At 37.1% G+C, this 16720-nt stretch overlaps 1 long non-coding RNA gene across 1 annotated transcript in view; it reads left to right on the top strand.

Moving 5' to 3' along the window:
• Positions 1-3183: 3183 nt before the first annotated feature.
• LOC139541796 (uncharacterized) overlaps positions 3184-16720 on the top strand; it is a 31878-nt gene continuing 18341 nt past the window's right edge. The window contains exon 1 of the long non-coding RNA XR_011668413.1: positions 3184-3581. This is a non-coding gene — a long non-coding RNA (uncharacterized lncRNA). The remainder of the gene's footprint in view (positions 3582-16720) is intronic.

Genomic DNA, 16720 nt, shown 5'->3' with positions numbered 1-16720 from the left:
GTAGCTAGCTAACTATGATACCTTGATTCTGTGATGTAGCTAGCTACATACATAGCCTCTCCTTAATGTGTAATGTTATGTCATAGAGAGTAAGATAATGTGCTTAGGTAACATTGCACCTGATGTTAAGTTTTGATGGGATGTAATGTTAGCCTGCTTGCTAACATTTTATGTCAAATGTTTAAACTCGAACTGGCTAGCTAAGATTGATCCCTGTTAGCAAATGTTAGTGAGATGTTACCCCACTCTTCCACCAAGGCACCAGCAAGTTCCCGGACATTTCTGGGGGGAATGGCCCTAGCCCTCACCCTCCGATCCAACAGATCCCAGACGTGCTCAATGGGATTGAGATCCGGGCTCTTCGCTGGCCGTGGCAGAACACTGACATTCCTGTCTTGCAGGATATCACGCACAGAATGAGCAGTATGGCTGGTGGCATTGTCATGCTGGAGGGTCATGTCAGGATGAGCCTGCAGGAAGCGTACCACATGAGGGAGGAGGATGATTGCCTGCAGTGACAAACATCTCAGTCTGATGACGCTGTGACACACCGCCCCAGACCATGACGGACCCTCCACCTCCAAATCGATCCCGCTCCAGAGTATAGGCCTCGGTGTAACGCTCATTCCTTCGACGATAAACGCGAATCCGACCATCACCCCTGGTGAGACAAATCCGCAAATCGTCTGTGAAAACTTTTTGCCAGTCCTGTCTGGTCCAGCGACGGTGGGTTTGTGTCCATAGGCGACGTTGTTGCCGGCGATGTCTGGTGAGGACCTGCCTTACAACAGGCCTACAAGCCCTCAGTCCAGCCTCTCTCAGCCTATTGCGGACAGTCTGAGCACTGATGGAGGGATTGTGCGTTCCTGGTGTAACTCCGGCAGTTGTTGTTGCCATCCTGTACCTGTCCTGCAGGTGTGACGTTTGGATATAACGATCCTGTACAGGTGTTGTTACACGTGGTCTGCCACTGCGAGGACGATCAGCTGTCTGTCCTGTCTCCCTGTAGTGCTGTCTTAGGCGTCTAACAGTACGGACATTGCAATTTATTGCAATCCTCATGCCTCTGTGTAACAGTATAACTTTAAACCGTCCCCTCGCCCCGACACGGGCGCGAACCAGGGACCCTCTGCACACATCAACAACAGTCGCCCACGAAGCGTCGTTATCCATCGCTCCACAAAAGCCGCGGCCCTTGCACAGCAAGGGGAAACCCTACTTAAAGTCTCAGAGCAAGTGACGTAACTGATTGAAATGCTACTAGCGCGTACCCGCTAACTAGCTAGCCATTTCACATCCGTTACACTCACCCCCCTTTCAACCTCCTCCTTTTCCGCAGCAACCAGTGATCCGGGTCAACAGCATCAATGTAACAGTATAACTTTAAACCGTCCCCTCGCCCCGACACGGGCGCGAACCAGGGACCCTCTGCACACATCAACAACGGTTGCCCACGAAGCGTCGTTACCCATCGCTCCACAAAAGCCGCAGCCCTTGCACAGCAAGGGGAAACCCTACTTAAAGTCTCAGAGCAAGTGACGTAACTGATTGAAATGCTACTAGCGCGTACCCGCTAACTAGCTAGCCATTTCACATCCGTTACATCTGTAACAGTATAACTTTAGACCGTCCCCTCGCCCCGACCTCGGGCGCGAACCAGGGACCCTCTGCACACATCAACAACTGACACCCACGAAGCGTCGTTACCCATCGCTCCACAAAAGCCGCGGCCCTTGCAGAGGCAAGGGGCAACACTACTTCTAGGTTTCAGAGCAAGTGACGTAACTGATTGAAACGCTACTAGCGCGTACCCGCTAACTAGCTAGCCATTTCACATCCGTTACACCTCCTTGCAGCATGCCTAAGGCACATTCACGCAGATGAGCAGGGATCCTGGGCATCTTCCTTTTGGTGTTTTCAGAGTCAGTACAAAGGCCTCTTTAGTGTCCTAAGATTTCATAACTGTGACCTTAATTGCCTACCGTCTGTAAGCTGTTAGTGTCTTAACGACCGTTCCACAGGTGCATGTTCATTAATTGTTTATGGTTCATTGAACAGGCATGGGAAACAGTGTTTAAACCCTTTACAATGAAGATCTGTGAAGTTATTTAGAATTTTACGAATTATCTTTAAAAGACAGGATCCTGAAAAAGGGACGTTTCTTTTTTTTCTGAGTTCATTTATGATATCATTTACAAAGATTATACAATTTTTATCAATTAGTATATTTGAGTTTAACCATAATATTTGTTGTTGAAAATTATCAAAAAACTTTGTTTCATATCACTCTATAGGCTACTGAACGATTCAAAGCTTCCTCCTAGAGGAAGTCAGTAGCTCCAGAGTGGGATGAGAAGAGTGCAATCTTCCTGCATCTCACATCTGCCTGTATTTATTGAACTCTGCCTGCTGGACCCATGGGTTGAGGCAGACTGTCATATCAGGGCTGTCATGCACTCCACCCCTCCTGACACCTGACTGCACCTGTCCATAACCGGTAATACATTACATAGATGGAAGGGACATCATCAGCCACTGGAGACTTGAAGACAGAACCTCACCCAGAGATCTGTTCATGTCAGTGTGTGGTTATACAGCCAAATACTTAGAATAGACCATAGAGGTAGTATGTCATGCTAGTTCTGGGACAGCTGAAGTTGTACCAACGATTTGTTTGCTCCTTGTTCTATCTGTGGTTGTACTCTATACACAACATATTTTTATTTGTAAAGTAAAGTGTAGGCATACGGTCAAATCAATATGATAGCCTATTGACAGTAGAAAATGTTTTGACTTTGTAACACAAACATACACATCGGGGGGGGGGGGGTTGATAAATGTATTCACACTCAAGCTGACCGTGTTTTTACAGTGTCCACATGTAACCTACACCTGCAACGATATTAGTTCTGAGACTTGTCCCTCGGGAAAGTTCTAACAGTGGACATAAGGAGAAACGAGATGAGACAAAACTAGCTAGTTATATAGTATTGTGTTGTCAGCTGAGCAAACTGAACGCAATGTATTCAACGTGCAGTTGTTGATATCGTTTCCACGGTAACGGGACGTGATAGAACTTCACGTTGCTAGCTATTGTCATAGCAAGGTGTTTTAGAATGAGTGTCACGTGAAACACATTCCAAACACCGGTACTTCCTGCTATCTTGGCCTCTGTGATTTGACAGAGAAATATCAGCTAGCTAGATAAGCAAGCTAGCTGTAGCTATCCCCAAGCTGTGCTAGCTAGATAGCTGCTGTCGGGTTGGCTAAACACAAGGTCAGCGCAGGCTTTAGCCTAAACACACAACTGAATTAGCAGATCGGCTTGACATAGCGAGTCAGTCAGAAGGGGAGAAGTGCTCAACCGTGCTTCTCTCCACAGCAAAGCTAGCTCAGCTTACCTCGCTGTCACTAAGTTACTCACTACCACCCTTGTTTGTTTGTTGTGATTGAATGACAAAGACACACCCACATTAAACCAGACCCACGTTAATCCACACCCCCGAAGACAACCCTCGTTGGAGCTTCAGTAATGGCCGCTGCGTTTCTGAATATGCACTGGAAGATCACACCTGGAAAAAGTGAGTACGGTTCACCTTTAATTATCCTACTGGTTGGCTGCTGATAGCATCAACAAACATTGTGTGTGTCAAGTTTCACTTTATTAAAAAAAAATATATATGTCACGTGTACAAGTACAGTGAAATGCCTTTCCTGCAAACTCAAAACCCAAAGCAAAATTGGTCTTGTCGGAGCTTGCAAAACGGTGGCCATCCAGTCCTGCGTCATCTTATTTCCATGTGCCAATGCGTGTGCGTGCGTGCGTGTGTGTGAACAAGATGAACGGCAGATCAGAAACACAAGCAGCATGCTAGCATGCTGATCACAGCACCACACCGGGCTCTTTTAATACAATATCGCCCTCGCAAAATTATCTAATGCATTCATACACATGGAGACCATTTCTCCTGGTCAGCCTGACCATGCATGTGTTAATGTTGGGCATTGAAATGCATGGGATGGAGACAACACAGCCTGGTAGGAGATAATTAGCTCTCTTGGCTTGACTAATGGGATGATACCTATGTGCACACATGCTCTGTAGCACTGCATATGGTGTCTTCATTATTGGGCATTGTGCAGCCGTCCTACGTTGTTAACACATATACATATTTATAGGCCTTCGTCCTTAAAGTGTGTTTATTTTTCAAAATAAAAATTACAACCTAATTGCACCGTACAAATAAATAAAGCAGATGAAGGAAGCAGGGGGAGTAATCAGAGTAAGAGAACAGAACACATGAATATACAGCATTAGAATATCCAGCAATAGCAACCCCTGCTCAGTCACAGGAAAGGAATACGTTTGCTTCCCTGTTTGTTCTGTTGCAAAGGCCAAGGCTCACATTAATAGCTTGCTCTCAGGATACTCTGCTCCTCCTCTTTCCTAACTAACGTTACAACGGTTTCCACGACAATAATCTGAATTGCCTAACCGAAAATGTGTCTTAAACCCCAAATAACAAAACCTACTTAAAAAAAAAAACTGGTCTCATTCATTAGCGGTGTGAAGGATCCATGTCAACAATGACTAACAAACGGTTGGGTGTGTATAAGCGTAAACATTTCTCCTGCTGTAATATGACTGCCAGAGGGCTCAGCCGGAACAACACGCTGATATCCGAGTCCCAAATGGCATCCTATTCCCTACGTAGTCCACTACTTTTGGAGAGGAAAAGTCGGGAAAGTAGTGCACTATGAAAGGAACAGGGTGCCCTCTGGGATGCCGCCTGATGCTAGTGGCTATCAGAGGTATCAGGCCTTAGCATCAGAAGGTAAGTGATTCCATTTAGACGGATAATAAACATGCAGTCATGAGGAACCTTATCCTAAACCACAATAATGACTTTCTGCCGAGGCTGGATGGGACCGGGTACAGATCGGTTCTGCTTTAAAAATAGATGTATTACAATATTTATAGTGATCCTATTTGTCTCTTGGTAATGTTTTAGTCCCTTTGTGTATTTCAATGTTCATCTACTTTTTTCTTTAGTGCTGTATTCAAATACTGTACATGTTTTCCCTTTGTATTATACTGGTCGTTTATCTCTAGGTGAAGAGCTGGAGTCACTTGCTCTCCCTCTTGCTATTCGTCATCTGACAGAGGACGTTACAGTATACGACCGTCTGGAATGAGACGGACACTAGTCTAGTCTGTAGATATACTGTAAGATGGACAATGTTGTTTTTCACGAAGCCAGTGTTTGCCTTATTGTCTGAATGCATCGGATCTAGTCACGGTGCCGACCATAACAAAATCCTATCCCGTGTGCCATACCATACTTAATACTTAAACTTACATGCAAAATACCTGCTGTTAACTTTTAAATTATTGGAATGAATTATCCAAAGAGAGTGTAAATAAGATATTTTCTGGGGGAAAAGCGTCTTGAGAAGCCAGCAACAAAAAAAAAGCAAAGCTGTTTTGGTGGTCACAAGATACTCAAACATAGTAAAGTACATTTTTTTTTTAAATCAATGTTAATTTTATTCTAATTACTGATGCTGTAGTTATTTTCATACTTTTCAAAGTACAGTGTGGTAACAAGGTAAACACACGGCTGTTTATACGGTAATGCGGGCACCATCATAATACAGTAGATATGTGTTGAATTCTTTTGAATTATCTTTAATCGTTTTTCAAGAGAAAGAAGAAACTTCCTAATAAGGCCAACCAATTAATTAGTTACATCCCTGTGTGTGTGTGTATGTGTATGTGTGTGTGTGCGTGTGTGTGTGTGTGTGTGTGCGTGTGCGTGCGCACATCAAGCTATTTTGTTCTGAAATTAATTAATATGTTAGAAATTACACTTCTGACCATATTCTCCTTTTGTCAAATGAAACGTTTAACAAAATGGTGTCTGTCCAATGGACAGAGTGAAAGTGTGTTATTAATCTCCTAGCTGTGATTGGTCGAGGTGTTTGAGATTCACAAAATGTTCCGTCAGTCTTCTTCTCTCATTTATTCAGTGGGCCATAATTCCATTTAGAAATGAACATCTTATTAAAAGAAGACAAGAAAAATTAGTCAGTGAGTTCTGGACTGGTGGAAAAGAAACAAAATGAGCCGTCTAACCTAAAGTGACATTTAAAAATTACCTGTTAATTTCAACTGTGTTGAGGGATGACGGGGCTGAGTTACAGTGACAGGACGGGATCATACAGAGGAACCACAGAGCGAGAGAGAGAGCCAGGCCTGTAGTGGCCAAGCAACTCCTACAGAGACCACAAATACACATCCACGTGCATGAGCACATGCGCACACACACACACACCTGCACACATGTTAGATGCACGCATGCACACAAACGCCCCCCCCCACACACCTTAGAGGAGGATGTACTCACTACTTACTGGGCAAGTGCTTTATTCAGACGGGCACTGCTCTCCTCTCTTCTCAACTGCTCTCGTCTCCTCTCCACTCCTCTCCACTGCTCTCCTCTCCTCTCCACTGCTCTCCTCTCCTCTCCACTGCTCTCCTCTCCACTGCTCTCCTCTCCTCTCCACTGCTCTCCTCTCCTCTCCACTGCTCTCCTCTCCACTGCTCTCCTCTCCTCTCCACTGCTCTCCTCTCTTCTCCACTGCTCTCCTCTCTTCTCCACTGCTCTCCTCTCTTCTCCACTGCTCTCCTCTCTTCTCCACTGCTCTCCTCTCTTCTCCACTGCTCTCCTCTCTTCTCCACTGCTCTCCTCTCCACTGCTCTCCTCTCCACTCCACTGCTCTCCTCTCCATTCCATTGCCTAGAGCTGGCAGAGCCCTGGCTTGTCCAGACCCACTGCTGCTCCACTGCAGTCCACCAGAGCTCCGGTTGGATCAGAGCTGAGCAGGGTAACAATCAGTCTTATTTTAGCGGCCGGTGTTCAGGAGGATAGAGCCAGTCAGGAGCGAGCCAGAGAGTACACACAGGTGTTCAGGAGGATAGAGCCAGTCAGGAGCGAGCCAGAGAGAACACACAGGTGTTCAGGGGGATAGAGCCAGTCAGGAGTTGAATCAAAACCACATCCCTCAGGTCAGAGTTGAATCAAAACCACATCCCTCAGGTCAGAGCTGAATCAAGACAGGTTCCCTCAGGTCGATTATTAGAAAAAGTAGGAATAATGAAGTAGTCTAAGATACATTGTACTTGGGGTGAGAAAAAAGCGTTGATATCTTCGATAGAAATATGCCGTTTGGATAAAAATTAGAGTTCCATCTAATCGTCGTAGTTAACAATTGATATACACAGAAACCAGTGCATTGCCTTTCAGGTTTTTCTCTCTGCTCTGACAATGGGCCCCTTTTCAGTTGGAGAGAGAGAAAGAGAGAGAGAGAGAGCCAGAGCAGTCAATTAGGGACTGTGTGCTGACTTGGCCCTAAAGGTCACGCTATGAGTCTTCATTTCACCAATCTCACCATGGTACATCATATAGTACACCATCCGGGGTACAGTTACAGTGGGGCTGACAAGTCCTGAACCAACCTCTCCTGACCTCTCCACTCCTTTCATCTTATCCAGAGCGACTTATAGGAGCAATTAGGGTTAAGTGCCTTGCTCAAGGGCACATTGACAGATTTTTCACGAAGTTGGCTCAGGGATTCAAACCAGTGACCTTTCGGTTACTGGGACAATGCTCTTAACCGCTAAGCTACCTACCGCCTCTTCTCTTTTCTCTTTTCCTATCTTCTCTCGGCCTCTCCTCTCCTCCTCCCTCAGTCTCTCCTCCTCGCCTCTCTTCATCTCCTCTCCTCATCTGCCTCGCTCTCTTGTCTAACTGGGGAAGCTAATGAGGGTGAAGCAGTGGGTAAAACCTAATGGGGCTCAGTGGTTTTGCTCCGGGCCTTCAGACTGCTGCTGTTGAAAATGAGCATTTAACCACAGCCAAAGTAATTGAAAAAATGACAAGCTGTAGTGTATACACATGAAACACATCGCAGCGGAGCCACGCCACGTACAGTAGCTACAGGACCACAGGCCTCAAAATATTCTGATTAGTGCCATCTACGGATTGTTGGTTGTCTCTCTTGTCCTCACTTTAGTGTGCGGCCCAAATGGCATCATATTCCCTTTATAGTGCACTACTTTTCACCCGGGCCCATAGGGCTCTGGTCAAAAGTAGTGCACTATAAAGCAAATAGGGTGCCATTTGGGCCGCACCCTTAATAAAGAGTGGTGGTAACTGGGTATGGGGGAGATGAGATAAGGGCACTTAATGAGAAAATAAACCTGGATTTCAGTAGGGTCAGTTAGAGGGAATACTGAAAGGCAGTGTGGCATATCATGTTATTGGGCTTCGTCTCAAATAGCACCCTGTTTCCTATATAACGCAGGGCTCTGGTTAAAAGTAGTGCACTTTACAAGGAAACGGATACCATTTGGGACACACCAGGTGAGTAGAACACTGCTTGTTGACAGGAACCTCGAGTCAAAGGGCAATCTTCTCAGGGATGATGTCCTAAACTGAAACAAGGAGTACTGTGAGCTTTTCTAAGGCTTTAACTTTGCTCATAGCTCCACCTGCTTGTCATGGTCTGATACTGTACTGGCTGTAGTGTGCTTCACATCTTCAGCTATTCCTCTGTCCAGTACACTCATTCTGTTATCTGAGATAATTCTGAGAGGTGGTCATAGACTGGATGATATAACACAAAACACGTCTATTTACAAAATGCTACTGTTTTCATTTTTAAATGTTTCATCTCTTCTATAATGTCAGAATAGAGGGTTAGAATATAGAGGGCTAGAATATAGAGAATATAGAGAGTTAGACCATGGAGAGAATTTAGAGGTTTAGAATATAGAGGGTAAATAATATAGAGAGCTAGAATATAGAGATATAGAGAGTAAGAATATAGAGAGTAAGAATATAGAGAGTAAGAATATAGAGAGTAAGAATATAGAGAGTAAGAATATAGAGAGTTAGAATGTAAAGAGTTAGAATGTAGAGAGTTAGAATGTAGAGAGTTAGAATGTAGAGAGTTAGAATGTAGAGAGTTAGAATGTAGAGAGTTAGAATGTAGAGAGTTAGAATGTAGAGAGTTAGAATGTAGAGAGTTAGAATGTAGAGAGTTAGAATGTAGAGAGTTAGAATGTAGAGAGTTAGAATGTAGAGAGTTAGAATGTAGAGAGTTAGAATGTAGAGAGTTAGAATGTAGAGAGTTAGAATGTAGAGAGTTAGAATGTAGAGGGTAAGAATGTAGAGGGTAAGAATGTAGAGAGTTAGAAAGTAGAGAGTTAGAAAGTAGAGAGTTAGAATGTAGAGAGTTAGAATGTAGAGAGTTAGAATGTAGAGAGTTAGAATGTAGAGAGTTAGAATGTAGAGAGTTAGAATGTAGAGAGTTAGAATGTAGAGAGTTAGAATGTAGAGAGTTAGAATGTAGAGAGTTAGAATGTAGAGAGTTAGAATGTAGAGAGTTAGAATGTAGAGAGTTAGAATGTAGAGAGTTAGAATGTAGAGAGTTAGAATGTAGAGAGTTAGAATGTAGAGAGTTAGAATGTAGATAGTTAGAATGTAGATAGTTAGAACGTAGAGGGTAAGAAAATAGAGAAATAGAATATAGAGAGTTAGAATGTAGAGAATATAGAGAGTTCGAATATAAATAGTTAGAATATAGAGTTTGAAAATAGAAAGGTGGTATATAGAGGTTTAGAATATTCAGAGATAGAGAATTAGAAAAGAGAGAACACAGAGGGTTAGAAAATAGAGAATATAGATAGTTAGAATATGGAGAGTTAGATAATGGAGGGTTAGAATATACAGGGTTAGAATATATGGAATATAGATAGTCAGAACATGGAGAGTTAGAATATAGAGATTTAAAATATAGAGAGTTAGAATATACAGAGTTGGAATGTAGAAAATATAGATAGTTAGAATATAGAAAATATAGAGAGTTAGAATATGGAGGGATAGAATATGGAGGGATAGAATATGGAGGGTTAGAATATAGAGAATATAGAGGGTTAGAATATTGAAGTTTAGAACATAGAGTTAGAATATAGAGAATATAGATAGTTATAATATGGAGGGATAGAATATGGAGGGATAGAATATGGTGGGATAGAATATAGAGGGATAGAATATAGAGGGATAGAATATAGAGGGATAGAATATAGAGGGATAGAATATAGAGGGATAGAATATAGAGGGATAGAATATAGAGGGATAGAATATAGAGGGATAGAATATAGAGGGATAGAATATAGAGGGATAGAATATAGAGATAGAGAATATGAAGGGTTAGAATATGGAGAGTTACAATATAGAGAATATAGAGGGTTAGAATATGGACAGATATAATATAGAGGATTATAAAATAGAGGATTATAATATAGAAAATATAGATAGTTAGAATATGGAGAGATGGAATATAGAGATTTAGAATGTAAAGAGTTAGAATATAGAGAATATAGATAGTTTGAATATGGAGAGTTGGAATATAGAGGTCTAGAATATAGAGAATATAGATAGTTAGAATATGGAGAGTTAGAATGTAGAGGGTTAGACTATAGAGAATATAGATAGTTAGAAATTGAGAGTTAGAATATAGACAATATGGAGAGTTAGAAAATGGAGAGTTTGAATATAGAGGGTTAGAATATAGAGAGTTAATAATATAGACAATATGGAGAGTTTGAATATAGAGAGTTATAATATTGATAATATAGAAGGTTAGAATATAGAGGGATAGAATATAGAGAAAGAGAATATAGAGGGTTAGAATATAGAGGATTAGAATATATAGAATATAGAGAGTTAGAATATAGAGAGTTAGAATATAGAGAGTTAGAATATAGAGAGTTAGATAATAGAGAGTTAGATAATAGAGAGTAAGATAATAGAGAGTAAGATAATAGAGTGTTAGAATATAAAGAGATAAAATATAGAGTTTTAGAATATAGAGAATATACATAGAATGTGTAGTGTTAGAATATATAGACTTAGAATATAAAGATAGTTAGAATATGGAGAGTTAGAATATGGAGAGTTAGAATATAGAGTGTTAGAATATAGAGTGTTAGAATATAGAGAGATAAAATATAGAGTTTTAGAATATAGAGAATATACATAGAATGTGTAGTGTTAGAATATATAGACTTAGAATATAAAGAGTTAGAATGTTGAAAGTGAGATAATAGAGAATAAAGATAGTTAGAATATAGAGAGTTAGAATATAGAGAGTTAGAATATGGAGAGTTAGAATATGGAGAGTTAGAATATGGAGAGTTAGAATATGGAGAGTTAGAATATGGAGAGTTAGAATATGGAGAGTTAGAATATGGAGAGTTAGAATATGGAGAGTTAGAATATGGAGAGTTAGAATATGGAGTGTTAGAATATAGAGTGTTAGAATATAGAGTGTTAGAATATAGAGTGTTAGAATATAGAGTGTTAGAATATAGAGTGTTAGAATATAGAGTGTTTGAATATAGAGGATTAGAATAAAGAGGATTGGAGTCTAGAGAATATAGAGAGTTAGAATATAGAGATATAGAAATTTTTAATATAGAGTGTAAGAATATAGAACTTAGAATATAGACTGTTAATTATATATGGAATGTGGAGAGTTAGAATATAGAGAGTTAGATAATAGAGAGTAAGATAATAGAGTGTTAGAATATAAAGAGATAAAATATAGAGTTTTAGAATATAGAGAATATACATAGAATGTGTAGTGTTAGAATATATAGACTTAGAATATAAAGATAGTTAGAATATGGAGAGTTAGAATATGGAGAGTTAGAATATGGAGAGTTAGAATATAGAGTGTTAGAATATAGAGAGATAAAATATAGAGTTTTAGAATATAGAGTGTTAGAATATAGAGTGTTAGAATATAGAGTGTTAGAATATAGAGTGTTAGAATATAGAGGATTAGAATATAGAGGATTAGAATAAAGAGGATTGGAGTCTAGAGAATATAGAGAGTTTGAATATAGAGATATAGACATTTTTAATATAGAGTGTAAGAATATAGAACTTAGAATATAGACTGTTAATTATATATGGAATATGGAGAGTTAGAATATGGAGAGTTAGAATATAGAGTGTTAGAATATAGAGTGTTAGAATATAGAGAGATAAAATATAGAGTTTTAGAATATAGAGAATATACATAGAATGTGTAGTGTTAGAATATATAGACTTAGAATATAAAGAGTTAGAATGTTGAAAGTGAGATAATAGAGAATAAAGATAGTTAGAATATAGAGAGTTAGAATATAGAGAGTTAGAATATAGAGAGTTAGAATATGGAGAGTTAGAATATGGAGAGTTAGAATATGGAGAGTTAGAATATGGAGAGTTAGAATATGGAGAGTTAGAATATGGAGAGTTAGAATATGGAGAGTTAGAATATGGAGAGTTAGAATATGGAGAGTTAGAATATGGAGAGTTAGAATATGGAGAGTTAGAATATGGAGTGTTAGAATATAGAGTGTTAGAATATAGAGTGTTTGAATATAGAGGATTAGAATAAAGAGGATTGGAGTCTAGAGAATATAGAGAGTTAGAATATAGAGTTTGAATATAGAGATATATACATTTTTAATATAGAGTGTAAGAATATAGAACTTAGAATATAGACTGTTAATTATATATGGAATGTGGAGAGTTAGAATATAGAGATTTATAATATATAGAGATATAGAATATAGAAAGTTAGAATATAAAATTTAGGAATTTAATAGTTTGAATGTAGTGTTTATTATATATAGAATTTGGAGGGTTATGGTATAGAGAGTTAGAATATAGATCTTTAGAATCAAGAGTGTTAGAATATAGAGAGTTGGAATATAGAGAGTTGGAATATAGAGAGTTGGAATATAGAGAGTTGGAATATAGAGAGTTAGAATATAGAGAGTTAGATAATAGAGAGTTAGATAATAGAGAGTTAGATAATAGAGAGTAAGATAATAGAGAGTAAGATAATAGAGTGTTAGAATATAAAGAGATAAAATATAGAGTTTTAGAATATAGAGAATATACATAGAATGTGCAGTGTTAGAATATATAGACTTAGAATATAAAGATAGTTAGAATATGGAGAGTTAGAATATGGAGAGTTAGAATATGGAGAGTTAGAATATGGAGAGTTAGAATATGGAGAGTTAGAATATAGAGTGTTAGAATATAGAGAGATAAAATATAGAGTTTTAGAATATAGAGAATATACATAGAATGTGTAGTGTTAGAATATATAGACTTAGAATATAAAGAGTTAGAATGTTGAAAGTGAGATAATAGAGAATAAAGATAGTTAGAATATAGAGAGTTAGAATATAGAGAGTTAGAATATGGAGAGTTAGAATATGGAGAGTTAGAATATGGAGTGTTAGAATATGGAGTGTTAGAATATAGAGTGTTAGAATATAGAGTGTTAGAATATAGAGTGTTAGAATATAGAGTGTTAGAATATAGAGTGTTAGAATATAGAGTGTTAGAATATAGAGTGTTAGAATATAGAGTGTTAGAATATAGAGTGTTAGAATATAGAGTGTTTGAATATAGAGGATTAGAATATAGAGGATTAGAATAAAGAGGATTGGAGTCTAGAGAATATAGAGAGTTAGAATATAGAGTTTGAATATAGAGATATAGACATTTTTAATATAGAGTGTAAGAATATAGACTGTTAATTATATATGGAATGTGGAGAGTTAGAATATAGAGATTTATAATATATAGAGATATAGAAAGTTAGAATATAAAATTTAGGAATTTAGAAGTTTGAATGTAGTGTTTATTATATATAGAATTTGGAGGGTTATGGTATAGAGAGTTAGAATATAGAGAGTTAGAATATAGAGAGTTGGAGTATAGAGAGTTGGAGTATAGAGAGTTGGAGTATAGAGAGTTGGAGTATAGAGAGTTGGAGTATAGAGAGTTGGAGTATAGAGAGTTGGAGTATAGAGAGTTGGAGTATAGAGAGTTGGAGTATAGAGAGTTGGAGTATAGAGAGTTGGAGTATAGAGAGTTGGAGTATAGAGAGTTGGAATATAGAGAGTTGGAATATAGAGAGTTGGAATATAGAGAGTTGGAATATAGAGAGTTGGAATATAGAGAGTTGGAATATAGAGAGTTGGAATATAGAGAGTTAGAATATAGAGAGTTAGAATATAGAGAGTTAAAATGTAGAGAATATAGATAGTTAGAATATGGAGAGTTATAATATAGAGAGTTGGAATATAAAGAGTTGGAATATAGAGAGTGAGAATATAAAGTATTAGAAAATAGAGAGTTAGAACATGGAGGATTAGAATATGGATAGTAAAATGTTATAGAGGGTTAGAATATATAGAGTTAGAATATAGAGATTAAGACCGTTGAAAGATAGAATATAGACAGTTAGAATTTAGAGACTTAGAATATAGAGAGTTAGAATATAGACAGTTAGAATTTAGAGACATAGAATATAGAGATTTAGAATATAGTGAGCACGAATATAGAAAGTTAGAATAAAGAGAATATAACGATTTTTAAATAATGAGAATAAGTAATATAGATAATATGGAGAGTTAAAAAATAGAGAGTTATAACATAGAGAGTTAGAACATATAACATAGAGAGTTAGAACATAGAGAGTTAGAGCATAGAGGGTTAGAGCATAGAGGGTTAGAGCATAGAGGGTTAGAGCATAGAGGGTTAGAATATAGAGGGTTAGAATATAGAGGCTTACAATATAGAGGGTTACAATATAGAGGGTTAGAATATAGAGGGTTAGAATAAAGAGGATTGGAGTCTAGAGAATATAGAGAGTTAGAATATAGAGTTTGAATATAGAGATATAGACATTTTTAATATAGAGTGTAAGAATATAGAACTTAGAATATAGACTGTTAATTATATATGGAATATGGAGAGTTAGAATATGGAGAGTTAGAATATAGAGTGTTAGAATATAGAGTGTTAGAATATAGAGAGATAAAATATAGAGTTTTAGAATATAGAGAATATACATAGAATGTGTAGTGTTAGAATATATAGACTTAGAATATAAAGAGTTAGAATGTTGAAAGTGAGATAATAGAGAATAAAGATAGTTAGAATATAGAGAGTTAGAATATAGAGAGTTAGAATATAGAGAGTTAGAATATGGAGAGTTAGAATATGGAGAGTTAGAATATGGAGAGTTAGAATATGGAGAGTTAGAATATGGAGAGTTAGAATATGGAGAGTTAGAATATGGAGAGTTAGAATATGGAGAGTTAGAATATGGAGAGTTAGAATATGGAGAGTTAGAACATGGAGAGTTAGAATATAGAGTGTTAGAATATAGAGTGTTAGAATATAGAGTGTTTAAATATATAGAGGATTAGAATAAAGAGGATTGGAGTCTAGAGAATATAGAGAGTTAGAATATAGAGTTTGAATATAGAGATATATAAATTTTTAATATAGAGTGTAAGAATATAGAACTTAGAATATAGACTGTTAATTATATATGGAATGTGGAGAGTTAGAATATAGAGATTTATAATATATAGAGATATAGAATATAGAAAGTTAGAATATAAAATTTAGGAATTTAGAAGTTTGAATGTAGTGTTTATTATATATAGAATTTGGCGGGTTATGGTATAGAGAGTTAGAATATAGATCTTTAGAATCAAGAGTGTTAGAATATAGAGAGTTGGAATATAGAGAGTTGGAATATAGAGAGTTGGAATATAGAGAGTTAGAATATAGAGAGTTAGAATATAGAGAGTTAGAATATAGAGAGTTAGAATATAGAGAGTTAGAATATAGAGAGTTAGAATATAGAGAGTTAGAATATAGAGAGTTAGATAATAGAGAGTTAGATAATAGAGAGTTAGATAATAGAGAGTTAGATAATAGAGAGTAAGATAATAGAGTGTTAGAATATAAAGAGATAAAATATAGAGTTTTAGAATATAGAGAATATACATAGAATGTGTAGTGTTAGAATATATAGACTTATAATATAAAGATAGTTAGAATATGGAGAGTTAGAATATGGAGAGTTAGAATATAGAGTGTTAGAATATAGAGAGATAAAATATAGAGTTTTAGAATATAGAGAATATACATAGAATGTGTAGTGTTAGAATATATAGACTTAGAATATAAAGAGTTAGAATGTTGAAAGTGAGATAATAGAGAATAAAGATAGTTAGAATATAGAGAGTTAGAATATGGAGAGTTAGAATATGGAGAGTTAGAATATGGAGAGTTAGAATATGGAGAGTTAGAATATGGAGAGTTAGAATATGGAGAGTTAGAATATGGAGAGTTAGAATATGGGGAGTTAGAATATGGAGAGTTAGAATATGGAGAGTTAGAATATGGAGAGTTAGAATATGGAGAGTTAGAATATGGAGAGTTAGAATATAGAGTGTTAGAATATAGAGTGTTAGAATATAGAGTGTTTGAATATAGAGGATTAGAATAAAGAGGATTGGAGTCTAGAGAATATAGAGAGTTAGAATATAGAGTTTGAATATAGAGATATATAAATTTTTAATATAGAGTGTAAGAATATAGAACTTAGAATATAGACTGTTAATTATATATGGAATGTGGAGAGTTAGAATATAGAGATTTATAATATATAGAGATATAGAATATAGAAAGTTAGAATATAAAATTTAGGAATTTAGAAGTTTGAATGTAGTGTTTATTATATATAGAATTTGGCGGGTTATGGTATAGAGAGTTAGAAT

This window comes from Salvelinus alpinus, chromosome 16, assembly GCF_045679555.1.
Source record: "Salvelinus alpinus chromosome 16, SLU_Salpinus.1, whole genome shotgun sequence".
Classification (NCBI taxonomy): domain Eukaryota; kingdom Metazoa; phylum Chordata; class Actinopteri; order Salmoniformes; family Salmonidae; genus Salvelinus; species Salvelinus alpinus.
Note: the sequence above shows the minus strand (reverse complement) of the source record. Positions and strands in the feature narration are given on the sequence as shown.